Here is a 19,473-nt window from a genome sequence, read left to right as displayed (position 1 = left end):
TGCCTCTGGACGAGGGCACGGCCGAGTCGCCCGGGAAAGGAAGTGACCGCTGGCCAGTCCCCCGAGAAGCCCGGGGACCGGGATGGCCACTCTGTGCCCCTGTCAGCAGTGGCCCCAGTGCCATTGCCTGCGCATTCCGGAAGAGTCCTGCAGATGGCTGAGGTGGGACGTCCTCGTTGCCACTGAAGCTGATCCCAAGAACATCCTCCCAGCAGCAGCCAACGCTCACCAGGCATCAGGAGAACCGAGCAGCCCGATGCGTCCCTGGCCCTCTGGGGCCCACCCTCTGGCTGCAGAGACAGTGCTGCCACCTGACAGGCACAGAGCGCCCAGGGAGTGATTCCGAAAAGCCAGAGGATTCGAGATGATGAAAAGGTCACGAGCCAAGAAAGCCAAGGTGGGGTCACGAGCCAAGGTGGGGTGACCACAGCTGCGCCTAGACCCAGGCAGGCCCTCCAGAGCAGCAGGGAAGGCCAGGAGCTGGGGCTCCATCCTGTCCTGTTCAGGGAAAAGCGGCGGAAGGCTCTGAGCAGGGAGTGTGCACAGTATGCACGAGGCGCAGAATAAAACACAGGAAGCAGGAGCAAGGAGAGCAGCCCGGAGTCCTGAAGTCACCCTGAGGAGAAGTGTCAGTGGAAATGAGAAACTGATGAACACGGACCGTGAGAAAAGCATCACATTAATAATGCAGATTCATTTATGGCTGACATGCAGCGAACAAGAGGAAGGAAGGAAGGAGTGTGACTAGGGGCCCTAGAAGGGAGACTGAGGGGCCTTGGCTCTCACAGCGTCGGACAGCAGCCCTGCTGAGAAGGGACACTGCCGAGGGGCAGGTCTATAGCCCCCAGACAATGCAGGACAGATTGTATTTCAAAAGCTCAGATAGACGTCAGCTACTCAGAACTGGCCACTGATTTTTCCACAGGAAAAGGAATACCGCAAATGGCGGGGTGGTGTCCAGGAGAGCTTGCAACAGTCTCTTTAATGCATGCATTCTTGTGATAGGCAAAGGTGGCATCTCAACACTGTTTACATAGAATCTCTGGTGACTTTGCCTGGGAAGCTAAGTCCAGTGATATGTCTCCACCAGCTGAAACCTGAAATTCACTGTGATCCCAGGAAGACTTTAACCACATTGGCCTTTCCCATCCACGCCGATCGCCAGCCAAGAGAATGCCCTTCAGCTACCACATGGGGCAAGGAACTCTCTTCCCTTACTGGTCATCCATGAAGAGAGTGATCCTCTGGCTCAGTGCAGACTGGAGACCTTTGGCTCAGAAGGTAGGAGGGAGTCACTTCCTAGTAAAACGGACAGGCCCACTTACACATTTTCCATGTGTCGCAGATGACTACATACAAAAATCAGAGGCTGATAACTTGATCATTATTTGATAATAACTACATATAAACATCAAATGACTATAACTCAATAATCACTTCTTTTGTAGGTATTTTTAGATATTTCCCACATTCATAAATCAGCAATATCATTTTAAACATATAGCATTATATATTTTTTTATTTTTATTTTTTGAGATGGAGTCTTGCTCTGTTGCCCAGGCTACAGTGCAGTGGTGGCTCACTGTAAGCTCCACCTCCCGGCTTCAAGCAATTCTCCTGCCTCAGCCTCCCAAGTAGCTGGGACTATAGGCACGTGCCATCACGCCTGGCTAATTTTTTGTATTTTTAGGAGAGATGGGGTTTCACTGTGTTATCCAGGATGGTCTCGATCTCCTGACCTCGTGATCTGCCCGCCTCGGCCTCCCAAAGTGCTGGGATTATAGGTGTAAGCCATCACGCCCGGCCACATGGCATTATATTATTAACTCAGCGATTTGTGGTCTACCATGATCTCTGACAAAGACAAACAAACAAAAAAAGACCCAGACAACTTTTAAACGGGTCACTATACTTTCCTGGGTTTTATTTTGATCTCTTGCATGTATCCTGAGTTTCAGGTTTTTCATCCTAGCAAAAAACAAAAGTTGCTCTAAGCTAAATATATTATGGTTCACTAAGAAGCCAGCACCAGCATCTTATTCAGCTGTGCGCGTGATCTGCAGGGCATGCCACAGGCTCTATGAGATTGCCACGGTCCCTTCTGCGAGGTGGGCACGCTTGCTTCCGCTGAGGGTTAATACTTCTACGCGTTTCTTCTTTCCTGTCCTCTGGCTCATTCTCTGGCACCTAGCACCGTGCTTGGCAAAACTGCTTGGAGGAGGACAGTTACGAAGAAGGTGGCTCTGATGACAATGATGTGGCGGCCGGGGAGGGCACGGGTGGAAGTGGGAGACCATCCCCATCTCCTGACAGAAGGAGGGACCCAGACTAGTCAATCTAGTTTTAGGGAAAATTTCAAGGTGTTCCAGGGGAATATGAGTAACAGTGAAAATTAGAGAATAAAGCAGTAAGGTGGTAGTGTGTCGGACAGACGATGCCACCAGTTATTGAAGGGGGAAAAAGCACTTACTGAGTCTGTAGCAGGTGCTTTTAGCCGAGACCCGGATGGGCTTCAGGGGTCTGCAAACCCCGCAGCTATACATGAGACTTGGTATATTTGCACTGCTTTGGGATCAAAGTCTTTGTCCTGCTTCAGATTCTCAAAGGTTAAGAAACACTGGTTTTTAGAGGTGGATTCTCCCTCCCCCACTCGCTCCACCAAAAAGAAGTAGGAGACACTGACCTCCCTTCCTCACAGCCACTCTCAGCCTCATTTGGGTGTGGAAAGTAAGCACAACCTCTCTTTAAAGATAATAATCAGAGTTTTAGGTATAGCAAGAGAAAAACCCATTCATGATTCCGGAGTAAGGAAACATTTCAAGTCGAAGCTGTGTGGTGTTTCCAGTGCCTTTTTCACCCGGAAAGCCAGAGTCCATTTTCAGGCAACCTGATTTTGTTTTCTTGAGAGGTGCGCCTCACATGGCCAAACTACATTAGAATTTGCCTACAGTAAATCAATCTGCAACTGATAATGTAGCCGGTACTTTTCCTTATTAAGGTTCCATTTATTCATTAAAGAGGACTGTGCAATGCTGGAGACGCCACACACAGAGCTCCCCTCTCCCTTCGCTTTTGCTTGTCCCCTCACTGTCACCAAGAATGACTTCCCGCTTTAGTTTTCTGAGAATAAGAACATCCCCATTTCCTACGTTTTCGCTGAGGACTTTTCTCAGCGGTTGCTCTTTTTTCTAATTACAATAGACTGAGTCATAACTCACTCCGCCCACGTTTCTAACATCACCACAGTGAAAAGGTGTCCTCGGCTGAGCAAAGCATGTTGCCCAGCACAGCAAACCCCTCTCAACACAGCCGCTCTTGGAGACTCTCAGGACTGCCGCTGTGCTGCACCCAATCCTCCATCTCTCAGTTCTCAAAAGCCGCTGAACGTGTCCTTTTTGCCCATTACAGAACTCCTGAAATATCAGCCTCATTTCCCAAATGAATCAAATCTCTTTCCAGTCCACGCAGGCATTAACAGCACGCCCAGGAGCCGACTTTCCCATCAGGGACCCTGTTTGTGTGACTGTGACATCTGCTTCAAATCACACGGACTGAAACTTGCAGAAATACAAAACTAGCCTCATGCAAGTTCAGATACTTAAAAAAAAAAGCTAAAGCTAAACTGCAAAGAAAAACAAAAATATCACCAGGACATTAAATGCTGTGGACTTCACTTTTTAAGTGTTGGGTCAAGACACCTGATCACATTTTCAAAAACTTATGCTAAGGATTCCTTCCCACAGACAACGATGTATTGTTTTGCTTAATGTTATAACTTCTTTCAAAGCCAGGTCCTCCCGCCGGCTCAGCTGGCAGCTTCTCAGAGCAGAGCTCATGGACACCCGAGGCCCTCCTGAGATTCCAAGGCCACATGTCACCATCCCTCACCTAACACTCCACCTTCCACAGCCTCCGGACATCCCCCTGCGACAGCCGGGAAGGATGACTGCACTTACCACGACCATCTGTGGTCTCGTCCAACAAATCTGAAGGTTCGAAGCTCAGCGAGCCCAGCAGAGCCCATGAACACAGAGACAATCCACATTCTGTGAAGCGCAAAGAGGACCGGGGGTTGCCTGAACTGACCCCAGACAGCACCCACCCTCCAGCTCCTAAGCTTATTAAATAAAACAGTAAATCCCAATCAAAGTGCTGAAAGCCAGAAAAATCACAATATGACTGGCAGGCACTACATGGCTTTAAGCTGGGCAAGAAACCGGAAGAGGAATCCACTTTCTTGATGCTTGTAATAACTTTTATGCGACCAAATATCCTCCCCAAAGACTTGCTTCCTAAAAACTTCTGCACAGCAAAAGGAACAGTCAGCCGAGTAAACAGACAAGCCACAGAGTGGGAGACCATCTTCACAATCTATACCTCTGACAAAGGACTAATATCTAGAATCTACAAGGAACTCAAACAAATTAGCAAGAAAAAACAATCCCATCAAAAACTGGGCTGAGGACATGAGCACATGAGCAGACAATTCTCAAAAGAAGATACACAAATGGCCAACAAACAGGAAACAATGCTCAACATCACCAATGACCTGGGAAATGCAAATCAAAACTACAATGCGATACCACGTTACTCCTGCAGGAATGGCCATAATCCAAAAATCAAAAAATAATACATGTGGGCGTGGCAGTGGTGAAAAGGGAACACATTTACACAGCTGGTGGAAATGTAAACTAGTACAACCACTACGGAAAACAGTGTGGAGATTCTTTAAAGAACTAAAAGTAGGAAGAACTACCATTTGATCCAGCAATCCCACCACTGGGTATCTACCCAGAGGAAAAGAAGTCATTATACGAAAAAGATACTTGCACATGCATGTTTATAGCAGCACAATTCACAAGTGCAAAGCTATGGAACCAGCCCCAATGCCCACCAATCAATGAGTGGATAAAGAAATTGGGTATATATACACCATGGAATACTACTCAGCCATAAAAAAGAACGAATTAATGGCATTCGCAGCCACCTGGACGGAGACTATGACTCCAAGTGAAGTAACTCAGGAATGGAAAAGCAAACGTCGTACGTTCTCACTCACGAGTGGAGCTAAGCTATGAGGATGCAAAGGCGTAAGAGTAACGCAGTGGACTTGGGGGACTCGGGAAAGGGTGGCGGGGGTGAGGGATAACAGACTACGTACTGGGTGCAGTGGATGCTGCTCGGGTGACGGGTGCACCAGAATCTCACAGATCACCACTGAAGAACTCTCTCATGTAACCAAATACCATCTGTTCCCCAAAAACCTACAGAAATAAAAATTAAAATAAAAAACCAAAACCCTTTCCTTTGTATTTCTGGAAGGTTTTGTAGTTTTCTGTTCATTTGTTTTTAAATACAATCAGTGACTCAGCTAGGGAAGGAAAAAAGTTAGATGACATGTCCTCTCCTCCTTCCCAAACAGCCTGTGCTATGAGAAGGAGATGTATGGAGGGCATAAGACAAAAAGGGAAGGTGTCCCAGATAGATATTCCCATCAGAAAGGCGAGTTTCAAGCTCTGATTTGTTTTCCTTTTGGCTACAGCTTGGAACATGGTAGAACTGGGTTCAAGAGAAGCAGGAAGCTCTTTGTTTCCAACACTTCACAATAATTTGTAAGATGGTCCTGAAAATACCTTCCATAGTGAGGCACCCCTCCTACATTGGGGCATTTCAGAGGGCCAACTGCGAGAGGTGGGGTGTGAAGTGCTCACACTCAATGCCAGGGCTCCATGAGCATCAAAGCCGGGGCTCTCGGGCAGCGAGGAAAGTTAACTGTGAGACAGAGGTGCCAGAGACACACATTGGCCATGGTCCTGCAGCACGTCGTACGGTCGAGGTTTCTGGAGTCCTTCTTAATTAGCAGGTGCCAGAGGTACGAAGACAAACAGGACATAGTTCTTGCTCCCAAGGAACTGCTGCCATGGTGAGGAAGATGTCCAGGTGGATGGACTACCACATGACAAGGATCTAAACAGGGGTCTGGACGACACGCTGTGGACAGACAGCGGTTGCTCTCCCAGGCCTGGGGACAGCACAAGGACAGTGCTGCCACGGTTAGCTTCCTCAGGACCTGTAGCCCAGTCACGTTCTGCTTTTTCCCTAAAAGACTTTCTAATACCCACACACAAAAGCAAATCATGGGTAATAATAGCATACGGCAGAACAGCCACTATTAAATTTGATAATAGTGAGATGTGCTTTTGCAAATCTGGTCATCCTACCGCTTTCTCAATGATCAAAGAAGAGTAGTGAGCAAGTGGAATGAGCAAGAGTTACAGCCTTCCCCACAGCGGTCACTATATCCACACACCTCAGTGTCTTCACCAGTAGCCACGGCTTCCGTATCCATGGCTATGGCCCCACAGCGGTCACTAAATCCACACACCTCAGTGTCTTCACCAACAGCCACGGCTTCCGTATCCACGGCTATGACCCCACAGCGGTCACTATATCCACACACCTCAGTGTCTTCACCAACAGCCACGGCTTCCGTATCCACGGCTATGACCCCACAGCGGTCACTATATCCACACACCTCAGTGTCTTCACCAACAGCCACGGCTTCCGTATCCACGGCTATGACCTCACAGCGGTCACTATATCCACACACCTCAGCAGCCACGGCTTCCGTATCCACGGCTATGACCCCACAGCGGTCACTATATCCACACACCTCAGTGTCTTCACCAACAGCCACGGCTTCCATATCCACGGCTATGAACCCACAGCGGTCACTATATCCACACACCTCAGTGTCTTCACCAACAGCCACGGCTTCCGTATCCACGGCTATGACCCCACAGCGGTCACTAAATCCACACACCTCAGTGTCTTCACGAGTAGCCCGGCTTCCGTATCCATGGCTATGACCCCACAGCGGTCACTATATCCACACACCTCAGTGTCTTCACCAACAGCCACGGCTTCCGTATCCACGGCTATGACCTCACAGCGGTCACTATATCCACACACCTCAGCAGCCACGGCTTCCGTATCCACGGCTACGCGTAAAGCCCACAGGCCTCACTCTGCTGAGAGATACCAGCCTGGAAAAAACGCAGCTGTCTTTCATGAAGTTCCTGACCAGGAAATGCGGAGATGGGAATAAGAGAAGGAGCGTGTCACCCACGGAATGTCTGGCTTCTAATCCCTCTCCAGGATCTAAGTCTGTGGTCTCGGCTTCATCACCCGAGAAGGGTCTACAGATCTGAACTTAACCTGACATCAGTCTCTTTACCCAGATTGTTCTCTGAGTTTGCTTCTCTGATTATAATTCTACCAAAAGACGATCACTGCCCCCAAATCTGACAGCAAATGAATTCTGGTCCGGTGCTTGCTGACTTATGCAAGGTGTGTGTTTTGTCAGCCAATTCCTGTCACCTGTAATGTGGGCGCAGCATGCTCCTAGATTTCTAAACAAATTTTAAGAAAAACTGTACAGGAGAATCAAGGAGAACAAAGCTTCTCTTTAAAGGAGGGCAGCCGGTGGCTCACACCTGTAATCCTAGCACTTAGGGAGGCCGAGGTAGGCGGGTCACCTGAGGCCAGGAGTTTGAGACCAGCCTGGCCTACATAGCAAAACTTCATCTCTACTAAAAATAAAAAAGTTAGTGGGGCGTGGTGGTGGGTGCCTGTAATCCCAGCCACTCAAGAGGCCGAGGCAGGAGAATCGTTTGAACCCGGGAGGCGGAGGCTGCAATGAGCCGAGATCATGTCACTAAACTTCAGCCTGGGCAACAGAGCGAGACTCCATCTCAATAAAATAAAATAAAATAAAAATAAAATAATATAAAGGAGAACAAACCTTTCAGAGCAGTAACTCCTTCCCAAATTAACACTGCAGGTTTCCAGCATCTAATAACACCCACGCAGCACAGGAGGGCACACCTCCAGCCCACAGAGAGGCATGCAGAGCCACCAAGCGCATCCTGGCCCCACCGGCGTCTGTGGCAGTCTCGCCTGCGCCACTCGGTGCCCTCTGCGCTGCTGCTATCAGGACGGGACAGGGCATGTGCTTTAGCTACAACTCTTGCCCTGGGTACGCACTGCTAACAAATTCCGACTCTATGAGGGATCCACGTAAAAATGATCACTTTTGGATGGAAGAGGGGTCAACAAGTACCTCCAAACACCTGCTGGTTGCTAGAATTCAGAAGCCCCAATTTAACTAAAAAATGGTGATCTGTGGGATTGAGAATGTTACTCAGAAGCATGACGGGAATCGTAAGACAACTAGAAGCAAATCTCTCCCCCCCCGACTCTTCCCTTCCCTACTTTCCTTGTGCGGTGTCTCACTCAATGTGCACTGAAGCCAAATAAAAGATTCAGGAACCCTCTTGACAAGGACTGAAGGATCCCTAAACCTTCTAAGGCAAACACAGAAATCCATAAAAAGGCCACAGGATTCTCTTTATCTGCTAAACCAGAGCCTCCTTCCACTCCAAGCCCAGGCCGTAAGCACATCACGGGCACTCCCATCACTGACCCTGGAGCAGGGAAGCTGAGGACACTCACATTCGCATTCAGTGATCACAGAAGGACAGCCGGCTGCGAAGGGGCCAGGGTGGCTCAGCAGCAGGCCTGTTACTCTTGTTACTTGAAAACCATCAACGAAAGCACTAAAAACTGAAACCCATTTCACTCCTCCCAATGCAGGACGTGCTCACTTAATGCTGCCCGTAGGTTCCTGTAAACGGCAACTGTAAAACCAAATGACATACAGCACGGCCTTGGGTAATGCTCTTTCCTTCAACTTTGTTTTCGTGATTGATTTTGTCACATGTCATTTCACTTAAAATTACAGTTTCTAATCATGTATTGACAATGTTAAGTGAGGAATTACTGTACAGTTAAAATGCTGGCTGGTCTAAAGAATGAATCCTGAACGCCCTTCACTTAGGTTAGCAAAAATTAATTAATAATAGTTCATGGGCCAGGCGCGGTGGCTCACGCCTGTAATCCCAGCACTTTGGGAGGCCAAGGCGGGTGGATCACGAGGTCAGGAGATTGAGACCATCCTGGCCAACACAGTGAAACCCCGTCTCTACTAAAAACACAAAAAATTAGCCAGGTGTGTTGGCGGCGCCTGTAGTCCCAGCTACTCAGGAGGATGAGGCAGGAGAATGGCGTGAACCCGGGAGGTGGAGATTGCAGTGAGCTGAGATCCGGCCACTGCACTCCAGCCTGGGCGACAGAGCGAGACTCCGTCTCAAAAAAATGTTTATGAATAATTGCTCTATATCATTTTTCAGAATCCAAAGCAACACTAGCCTGTGCATTGTATCAGGCGAACTACCCAACGCCATCGTCCATTAGCTTAGGAGAACATGTTTTCTCTGACCTGCTGGGGATAAGCCCAGGTCTTCCTCTCATGGGTTACCAGAGGCAGTAGTGTGACATGGAAGAGTGCCTACTTCTTAGTAACATCCAGGAGCTGTGGACGGAGATGGCAGAAACAGGGTGATGGGCTGTGACCAACTTCACATGCTTTATATAAGGTTATTGGAGGCACCGGGAGCTACAGGGAACTGGCAGCTATGCTGAACTTAGTGGCTCTGACCACGGGGGTTGAGTCAGAGCTACAGTGATCATAGACAGCATACTTACACATTTGCACATGGAAACATCTGCTCTTCTAATTTTTGATGAGAATCTGCCAGGCAAATGGGAATGTGAGGCAAGTGGACACATTCATAAACTCCGCACTTAGAAAGGGTATGCCAGGCGTGGTGGCTCATGCCTGCAATCCCAGCACTTCAGGAGGCTGAGGCGGGAGGATCCCTTGAGGCCAGGAGTTTGAGGCCAGCCTGGGCAACACAGCAGGACCCCATCTCCACAAAAACATTTAAAAATTAGCCAGGGATGGTGGTATGCGCCTGTAGTCCCAGCTACTCAAGAAGCTGAGGCAAGAAGATTGTTCGAGCCCAGGAGTTTGAGGCTGCAGTGAGCTGTGATCATGCCACTGCACTCCAGGCTGGGTGACAGAGTGAGTGAGACCTTGACTCCACACAAAGAAAAGAAAATTAAATAAATGAAAGAGAAGGAAGGAAGGAAAAGAAAAAGAAGAAGAAAAAGAGAAAAAAATGAAATGAAATGAAAAGAGCAGTCGGAGGCCTGCGCCTTCTGTCACCACGGTGGAGCTCGCCCCGGCACAGGAGACTACGGGGCTCCAGAGAGGGGCTCCCGCTGGATCTCCCAATGAACTGGGACTCCTCGTTTCCCTCTCCAGGTACAAAATCAAGAGCATGCCCTTTCTATGCAGTGGGAGCCGTGACTATCAGCAGCATCTCCCCGTTCATTAGGTACCTCGTTAAGGAGGTCCCTGGCTGAGACCATGCTGCCTCTAGCTGCCAGATTTCTGCCTTGTGTGGAACGGGCAGGAGGCACCTGGAAGCCCTGGGTGCTGTGGACGCCCCAGTGCTCACTGGAGTCTTTGCCACTCCTCTGGCCCTGATGACTGCCTGTGTGGACCGGTGTCTGGGCTCCCACCTGCTGGTAGTCTAGGCAACGAGCTGCAGGACAAGGTCACGGAGCCCTGAGCCATGCAGTGGCATCTTGAGAAAACCACTACCCACAGAAGGGCTGACCTGCGCACAGACGAGGCCCCTACCTGCTCCAGTGCAGACGCTCCCAGACGAGTCACGTCTGTCCTTCTTCCTTGCCTGACTCACGAGTGTTAGGGAGCAAGTGAAAATGTCCCCTTCTATCACTACCTTTTATCTTTTTTCACTTAGATCGAAAATGTCCTGCAAAGGCCTAATGATTTTGTCAAAAAGAAAAACCACTTGCAAAATAAAATACAACCCCTTCCCCCAAAACACTGTCTAAGTCCAGCAGCTTAATTTTGATGGGGATCAGCTGTCTTGCTTCCCTCATGCATACTTTTAAAACAAACAAATAAATAAATAGCATCTTATTCTTGCAAGGGCAGTTTATTTTTTGCATTTATTTATTTGAGACAGAGTCTCACTTTGTCACCCAGGCTGCAGTGCAGTAGCACTATCTCAGCTCACTGCAACCTCTGCTTTCCGGGTTCAAGCGATTCTCCTGCCTCAACCTCCCGAGTAGCTGGGACTACAGGCAACTGCCACCACGCCGGGCTAAATTTTGTGTTTTTAGCAGAGACGGGGTTTCACCATGTTGCTCAGTCTGGTCTCGAACTCCTGACCTCAAGTGATCTGCCCACCTCGGCCTCCCAAAGTGCTGGGATTACAGGTGTGAGCCACTGTACCCGGCCCCAAGGGAAATTTAATACAATTCAAGTTGTTGGTACAATTATTCGTCTCTATCAAAAGGGAAATTAGCCCAAAGTAATGCTAATCATTAGTGCGACAGATTTTTTGAGAATATTTTCTTCCTTGAAGGACACATAAAAGCAATTCATTTTAAAGTAAAGTGAAGATAAGCAACATCCAACTTATGAATTAGTTTGGTTCCCAAAATTCATTTCTAATTGGCTTATCCTGAAACTGAAAAGCAGTTTTTCTATAGAGACAAGAGTACAGAGAGTTTTACTCCCCAGACAGCGCAGGGCTAGTCTGGAGCTAATAGTTCAGCTCTGAGTCTGGGCCCTGAGCCTGCAGGATGGGGCGGCCCTGGGAGGCCCGAGCGTGGGAAAGAAGTTTCTGGGGCCACGTGTGGGGAAGGCCGCAGGAGCGGGGAGGAAGGCAAAGGGTGCTTTTCTAGCTTCTGCTATGAAAGTATGACATCACCTAAAAGAAGCATCTCAGTATCGAATTAGTGTCACCACTTCTCTTAGCTTCTTAGAATCTTTTTTTTTCGAATTATGTAGTTGCTCGTGTAATCCACTAAAATCAACTCATTCATAAAACGTTTCTGCACGGGGCGCCCACAAACATCACACTGGGCAGAGGGTGCAGGTGAGAGGAACCAACGTCCTTCATGACCGAGGGACTGGTGAAGGCGGCGTCTTTCCCTGAGCCCTTCCAGACGACCCTGCTGACTAGATGTGAACACACCTCCCGGACAGACGCGCGCTTGGCTACGTTATAAATTTAAATAACTTGATAAGGTAAGAGGCAGAAAGACCTGAGACCTACACTCGACAGGCCTCTAACCACGGGGTGTGTCTACTGCGACACACAGACCCTAAAGCGTAACGAAGGCCACAGGTCCTGAAGTGGGGTGTGAGGTGCACTCATTTTCATTCTGCCTTTGCCTTCTGGGAACCTTGCCAGTGCTCCCTGCAGCTGGCGCAGCCTCACGGTGAGGCTCTGGCCAGGAGACAGTGGCAGAAGTGGTGTGTGGGGCTTCTGGGAAGGGTCTTCAAAGGAAGGACGCATGGATCATTTCGGACTTCGGTTCTTCTTCCGTGGTCCAGACTGCAGTGTGGGTGTCCTGGCTGGAGTTCCAGCAGCCGGAAGTTCCAGACCATGAAACAACCTCAGAGTTGGACACTAAGTGCTGGGAGTGTGGGGCAAAAAGAGAGATAACCTGGATCGTTGAGGACTCAGTGGGGCCCCTACACCAGCCCCACGCTGCCTTCTGCAAACTTGTTTCTCTTTTTTTTTTTTTTTTTAAACAGAGTCTCATTCTGTCACCCAGGCTGGAGTGCAGTGGCAAGATCTTGACTCACAGCAACCTCCGCCTCCCGGGTTCAAGGGATTCTCCTGCCTCAGCCTCCCGAGTAGCTGGGACTACAGGCACGCATCACCACACCTGTCTAAGTTTTGTATTTTTTGTAGAGACAGGGTTTCGCCATGTTGGCCAGGCTGGTCTCGAACTCCTGACCTCAGGTGATCCCCCCACCTCGGCCTCCCAAAGTGCTGGGATGACAGGTGTGAGCCACAGCGCCCGGCCAAACTTGTTTCTAATGTGAGGGAATAACTGCTTATGGGTTGAAGGCACGATGACCAGATGTCTGTGACTCACAATCCCCAACAGTGACACCCACTGTAACAGCAGATCCGCAGTGTTAATACGTTCATTATTTCCAATAAGCCCAGACATGTCCAAACTAGAGTTTACAGGGGAGCGTTTAAATGATGACACCGTTATCACTGTGTTACTCTATTTTTAAAATAAGCAAATACTCTTTTTTTCTTTTAACAAAAAAATGTTCTCGTAGCTCAGTTTTCAAAAGGGAACTTTCTCTATTTTACCAACGTCACAATTATGACCTGTCGGATGAATGGAAACCAGCAGGGGAAGTTCATTTGCATTCAGGGGAAAGAGAAAAGCAGTCAAGAGAGAACTCTTGGTTTGGTGCTAACAGTCTCAGATCTTCAGAGAAGTTCAGTGCTGAGTAAATGTTTTTAAGAGCCTTGAACAGCTTGAGGATGTTTATTTTTACTTAGGCAGCTGGGTCTTCTGCAAAAGCGTAACTCCTGGGGGCTGCTGTGGCGAGGGGCGATGACAGTGCGTCTGCAGGCAGGTCCTCGGGAGCTGGAGCTGAGCGGCAGCAGCTATCAAGAGCTCCCAGGTCAAGTCCCTCATCTCTGCCTTCAGTCCAGCTACTCCAGGAATCGTAAGCAATCCAGACGCTGCTAGATTAGGAAGATGCAAGGTACTTATTTTTCTTCCCCTACGTGTGTGTATTTGTCTTTCTTAGCAGCGTCCCTGGACACTTAGGGTACCCACAAAAGCACCTGCACGTCGTAGTTAAACTAGTGAAGCTGGGAGGCAGGGCGAAACGATGAATATTGACCACAGCAAACCAGAGCAACCCACAGTGATGATGAGGTCAGTGACAAAGACACACGTCTGAATGCACTGGCAGGGCTGTTTCCCCCTCGGGCCAGGCGCGGCTCGGTTCTGGGCTCCTTCACACACGCTGTGTGACTCCAGGCCAGGCTGCACCAGGCTGGGCTTCGCCTTCCCGTCAGCTCCGCAGGACCCTCTCCTCACAGGGACCGTATTCAGCACAAAGCAGAAGTTCAACAAGTCTAAATGATTCTCCACTTTCCATGCTACTCTAACACCCTCTAGGCAGATGTTTGTAAATAAACCTATATATATATTTAAATCCTCTCTTTCTGGGGAACTGGGGGGTTCCGTGTCAGGGATAAAGACATAAAGCCATAGTACAGCGCCACATCAACGATTTCCACTGGGCCAAGACACATCTGCTGTCATTTAATATGAGGCATGCTCTTGGCCGGCGCGGGGGCTCACGCCTGTAATCCCAGCACTTTGGGAGGCCGAGGCGGGTGGATCATGAGGTTAAGAGATCAAGACCATCCTGGCTAACATGGTGAATCCCTGTCTCCACTAAAAATACAAAGATGAGCCGGGCGTGGTGGCAGGTGCCTGTAGTCCCAGCTACTGGGGAGGCTGAGGCAGGAGAATCACTTCAACCCGGGAGGCGGAGGATGCAGTGAGCTGAGATCGCACCGCTGCACTCCAGCCTGCGTGACACAGCGAGACTCCGTCTCAGAAAAAAATAGTATAAGGCACGGTCTTTACTGAAAATAGGGGAAAACTCGCGCCCGTTGTGCTGAGCAGAGACGAGTGTTGGCCTCCCCTCCAGGATAGACTGACCTTCCAGAGACAGGAACAGGAGCCAAGGGACAGCTTACTGTCCTGCTCAGTGCCCTTTCCCCTACTGTCTCCCAGCACTGACCGGGGTCTCGCTGGATGCCCGTCAGTCTTGTCATCACGTCCCACCAAGCGGATGTAACTGTTACCATCTTAGACACCTGCCCTCTTTACCAGACACCACAGCCCCAGCAGCGGGGCTGGGAGGGAGCATTTCTGTGTCCCCACAACAAGATGATGCGGGTCCCAGAGAAAAGTCATGGCCCAGGCTTGTTGAACTGAATGAATGAATGAATGAATGGCGTGCCTCGGAGCAGCAGCCTGTCTTGCGTTTAATGCTCATGGGACATCATCATCACAGTCTTCAGAGCCACGTTGGATCAACACTAATGGAATTCTTCCTTGGAATATCAACACAAACTCCTTAAGGCCCCGTCCAAAATGTGTGACCCTGCAAGCAAGGAGGGGCTCTGTCCTAGAGGCTACAAAACACAAATGCCAATTCCCCTCCCCAGACAAAGTAGGGTGCAGGTACAGAACTCTGCCACAAATGACCACACCCATCTCCTTCCCACGGCAGACAAAGGTTCTGCTCACGGCGTGAGCCACAATAGAACCCTTTTGTCTGTCTGCTTGTTGACGGGGGCATGAGAAAGGAGAAAAGAATGGGTATTTCAGTACAGCTGGGCTGGCTCGCTCCACAGCCCAAGACTGGCGCCAGGACGGTCCAGCTGTGAGGGCGGCCCAAGCCAATGTCACAGCCCTGTGATGACAAGGGGCTGTTATCCCCGCCACCCTGGCTGTGTGGCTGAGGACCGCAGCGCCCCTTTGTCCTGCTGCCTGGAGGTCTGCCCGGGCTGCTCGCGGGCCAGCACGGCCGGGCCCTGGCCCAGCTTGGCGCTGGCGACGGCCGTTTGCTTCTGTGGCTCAGGCCCTCACAGCACAAAGGCCTGTCAGAGGGGCTGTCTGGGATCAGGGAAGATGCTCTTCAGCTGTGGCCTTCACCCCACTCCTGGACCCCCGGCCAACCCTCCATTGTGGACAACTGGTTGGCCTAAAAGCCAATGTATTGTGATTTCACAAAACCCCTCTGAGGATACTTGATGTTTTATGGGGAGACAGAATCCTAGAAAACCGAGTTCTCTGGTGTATGGCTTTCTTTTCCATTGCTGCTTTGGGTTCAAATCATGATGGCATGAGATTTAATTACCTTCATCTTCCAGACAAGGGCACACAGGGTGAAATGCACACTCTAAAATTGTAAGGTCAGCATAACTGACATGCATGGAGCAACTCTGACTACAAACGCCCGCCCACTGAGCCTCACTTTTAACGTCTGTGTTCTCCTTTTCTGTGGGGAGGCCGGAGGTATGGACAGAAAGCAACTGTTCTTCAGAGAAGGCTGGAGGTTCCAACCTAAATCACGTCTAAAGAGCGAGGCCACCTGGACTCGCAGGACCCCGACCAGCCACAGGGAAATCGGCACGGGAGGGCTGGAGCTGCCAAGGCAACGAAGGGACGCGGTGTCCGGACTCGTGGCCCCACCAGGAGGAAGGGGGCGGCAGCACGGAGCGGGGGTCACGGGTCTCTGCCACCTCACCTGCCACACGCGCCGTGACTTAGACCCCACAAAGGCTCGGGCTTTTTTGTGAGTTTTTTTTTTAAGAAAATGGGAACACAAAAATGAACCTTTTCCAGTCTCAAAAACAGAAAAACCAAGGAGAGCAGGTGAGGCGAGGACAGGCTCTAGGAGCACTAAGAACGCAGCTCTCAGCAGAAGGGAAAGACAAACAAGCCCCCCCGAGGCCTGGCCACCCGGCAGAGGCGAGCGCTGGAGGCTGGCTTTGGTGCGTGCGGGCAGAGAAAACTGCCGGGGATGTGCGATTCACCTTTGGATACAACAACACGGGCTTGCTTCTGACAAGGACTACTTGAATAGCAGCCATCCTCCAAACCAGGATACTGCTCCATTTAGGTGGGAAAAAGGAAAGTAAAATGTCTATAATTATCAGCAAAAAGCATCAAAAGGGAGAGAACCTGGGAGTTTGAAAATGGCCTATGCCGGAGCGTGTCGACTCCGGCCTATAATACTGACAATTTGGGAGGCCAGGGCCTGAGGCCAGGAGTTCAAGACGAGCCTGGGCAACAAAGGGAGAACCCCGTCTTTACAAAAACCCACAATTATCCAAGTGTGGTGGTGGATACCTGTGGTCCCAGCTCTTCGGGAGGCTGGGGTGGGAGGACCACGTGAGCCCCGGAGGTTGAGGCTGCAGTGAGCTGTAATTATGCCATCACACTCCAATTTAGGTGAAAGAGAGATTCTCTAAAAAAATGTAAATAATAGCAAAATAAAAATAATTTTTTAAAAAGAAAATGGCCCAGCTATCACCTAGCTGTGGGGGTTTAAACCATAGCTCAGGAATCACTGAGGGGCCGTTAGAGGCCATCTGTTTAAAGATCCTTGAGAACAGGGCTCGGTCTTGTGGCTTCTGCAGCTCCCGTGGGGCCAGGCATTTGCGAAGCACTTAAGTGTTTATTGATGTATGAGAAGGACGGACCTCCCATTTATCAGCACTCCTGGCTGCCATCTCCAGGCCTGCTGGTGCACTAACGCTGTGACCATCGAGGCACTCAGTGAGGAAGCTCTGTGCCCTGCACGTTTTCTGTTGTGCTGAAAGGAATCACGCGGCAAAGCTGCAGAACGTGTCCGTTCTGCTCCCTAGACTCACCTGCCCCAAATGAAGACTATCCCCCTTTCACTTCCTTCCTCGTGCTGCTCTACCCAGAAAATCGCTGTTGTCAACAGATCTGGGGAGTCAGGACATGCAATACCCACCCTCTCAGTTGGCCTAAGCTCCAACCTCCTTCCAAGGGGCATCCATAGGCATGGCTGGATGGAGTTGCAGCTGAGGTATCTGGAATCCTACCATCCGTCCACAATTAAACTGGGTCTAATTGTCAGCCTAAAACACGCTCTATGGATTCTGGGGTTCAAGATTAATTGGGGGTTGCGAACATGCTCATGTTCCCTACAGGCATCATTAGTTATCCCTGAAACAAAGACGCCTGTCATCTCCAAAGATAAAAATAAGTTTTACTAAAAAATATAGAGTGACAAGAAATAGTAAAGCTTCAGGTGTATCTTTGGTAAACCACCAGGTCTGTCCCTAACTCGTCAGAAATGGGAAATGAGGGGTTACGTTTCTTTCCCCTTCTAACAAAGGACTCTATTTGTTACACTAGACCAGGCGACAACCGTCTCTATATAGAGGGTGGCAGTTGGTTCAAGCTCTACCTTCCTTTCTCAGTTGGATCTATTTAAAGCCTGCAGCAGAGGAAACTTGGCAGCTGAATGTTTCCAAAAGTTAGTAAACCACTTCCCTACTTCAGATCACAGGATGGCACAGCCGGGGAAGCAGAGATTCCTTGGGTGGGAGGGGCAGGCGCCGGCCCAGAGCTCACATGGCCCCCGAGTTCATCAATGTCCCCTCGACAGCCTTCACTGGATTTCTTTTTAAATCTCAGTTACATGTTGCATATAAAAAGTGGAACTCACAGAAGCAGAGGGTAGAATGGGGGTTTCCAGGGGCTGGGCCAGTGGGGACGATGGGGAGATATTAGTCAAAGGGTACAAACTTTCAGTTATAAGATGAACAAGTTCTGAGGCTCTGACGGACCGTGTGGGTGGCGAACGTGTGAGCCTGACTGTCGTCATCAGTCCACAATGTACACATCTATCAAATAATCACTTTGTATACCCAGGATACAGACAATCTGTCAATTAAATACATTAAAATTTAAAAATGTGAAGAAATTCACTGATGACAAATTTCAATGTAACGGACCTAATTAAGGAAGTGGAGAAACGAGGCAGGCTGAGGCTCACTGATGTCGGCTGGCAGAGCTGGCTGAGAGTTTCAAAGCCTCAAGGTGGCCAATCTGGGTCACCGGGATCAAGGATAGTGATTCCACGACAGGCCCTCTACCAGACACAGCTGCACTGAGATTTACCCTCACAGCAGCCATATCTTCCTGTAAAAGCAGGTGCGATGGTCACCTTTCACAGATTTACCCTCACAGCAACCATATCTTCCTGTAAAAGCAGGTGCGATGGTCACCTTTCACAGATTTACCCTCACAGCAGCCATATCTTCCTGTAAAAGCAGGTGCGATGGTCACCTTTCAGATTTACCCTCACAGCAGCCATATCTTCCTGTAAAAGCAGGTGCGATGTCACCTTTCACAGATTTACCCTCACAGCAGCCATATCTTCCTGTAAAAGCAGGTGCGATGTCACCTTTCACAGATGAGGAAATGGAAGCTCAGAGACATCAAGCAACTTGTCCAAGGACACATATCTTAAAAAGACTGAGCCAGGACTGCGATGTGGGCCTGGATCTACAGGACCAGGAAGTTCTCACTCGTGCCAGAGACGAGAGGGAGGCCCCCAACACCAGGTGGTTGAGTAAAATTAATGAGCTAATAATCGTTATTGGATATTCTAGACTTTGCACTTTTTCTTTTGTACTGTTGCTCATTGTTGAACATTTGGTTTTTCTTTTAGGTTTTCTCTAATATAAATAAAACAGCGATTATTTATAATTATTGCTGGAGGGTTTGACAATCAGGAAAACATTTAGGTTCAGCTTCTCTGAAATTGATTTGAGAGTCACAGCAAGTCCCCATTAAGCTGCACCACTAGCATAAATTATTGTATATTTTAATGCTCCATATCCCACAACATCCAAGAGATGCTGGTGTCAATCCTATGCTGAGTGAAGACACGCTTCAGCATACGTGTCTGTGCACAGGTGTCATCACGTCCATCTCTGCCTTCTCCCAACATGTTTCTTGAACTATAATCAGGACACCACTCCCGATGATGAAGTACACTTCCAACAAATGACTGCTCATCAAGGTCTCAGCTGCCGTGTTTAATCACACAGCAGAAACCATTTATTTTCTCATATATTTCTC

General features: G+C 49.3%; 1 protein-coding gene and 2 long non-coding RNA genes across 4 annotated transcripts in view; all 3 read right to left on the bottom strand.

Moving 5' to 3' along the window:
* Positions 1 to 19,473, bottom strand: part of LDLRAD4 (low density lipoprotein receptor class A domain containing 4) — a 436,848-nt gene that overhangs the window by 67,317 nt on the left and 350,058 nt on the right. The gene's annotated exons all lie outside the window — the stretch shown is intronic.
* LOC126941232 (uncharacterized) lies at positions 280 to 6,704 on the bottom strand. The gene is made up of 3 exons (XR_007721174.1): positions 6,647 to 6,704; positions 6,386 to 6,583; positions 280 to 6,310 (listed from the first exon to the last, which is right to left on the bottom strand). It is a non-coding gene; the product is annotated as an uncharacterized LOC126941232 (long non-coding RNA).
* LOC126941236 (uncharacterized) lies at positions 15,851 to 18,669 on the bottom strand. Its single transcript, XR_007721178.1, has 2 exons — positions 18,615 to 18,669; positions 15,851 to 18,553 (listed from the first exon to the last, which is right to left on the bottom strand). It is a non-coding gene; the product is annotated as an uncharacterized LOC126941236 (long non-coding RNA).

The sequence above is a fragment of the Macaca thibetana genome, chromosome 18, assembly GCF_024542745.1.
Source record: "Macaca thibetana thibetana isolate TM-01 chromosome 18, ASM2454274v1, whole genome shotgun sequence".
Lineage (NCBI taxonomy): Eukaryota > Metazoa > Chordata > Mammalia > Primates > Cercopithecidae > Macaca > Macaca thibetana.
The sequence above is the reverse complement of the archived record's forward strand: the minus strand, read 5'-3'. Positions and strand labels throughout refer to the sequence as shown.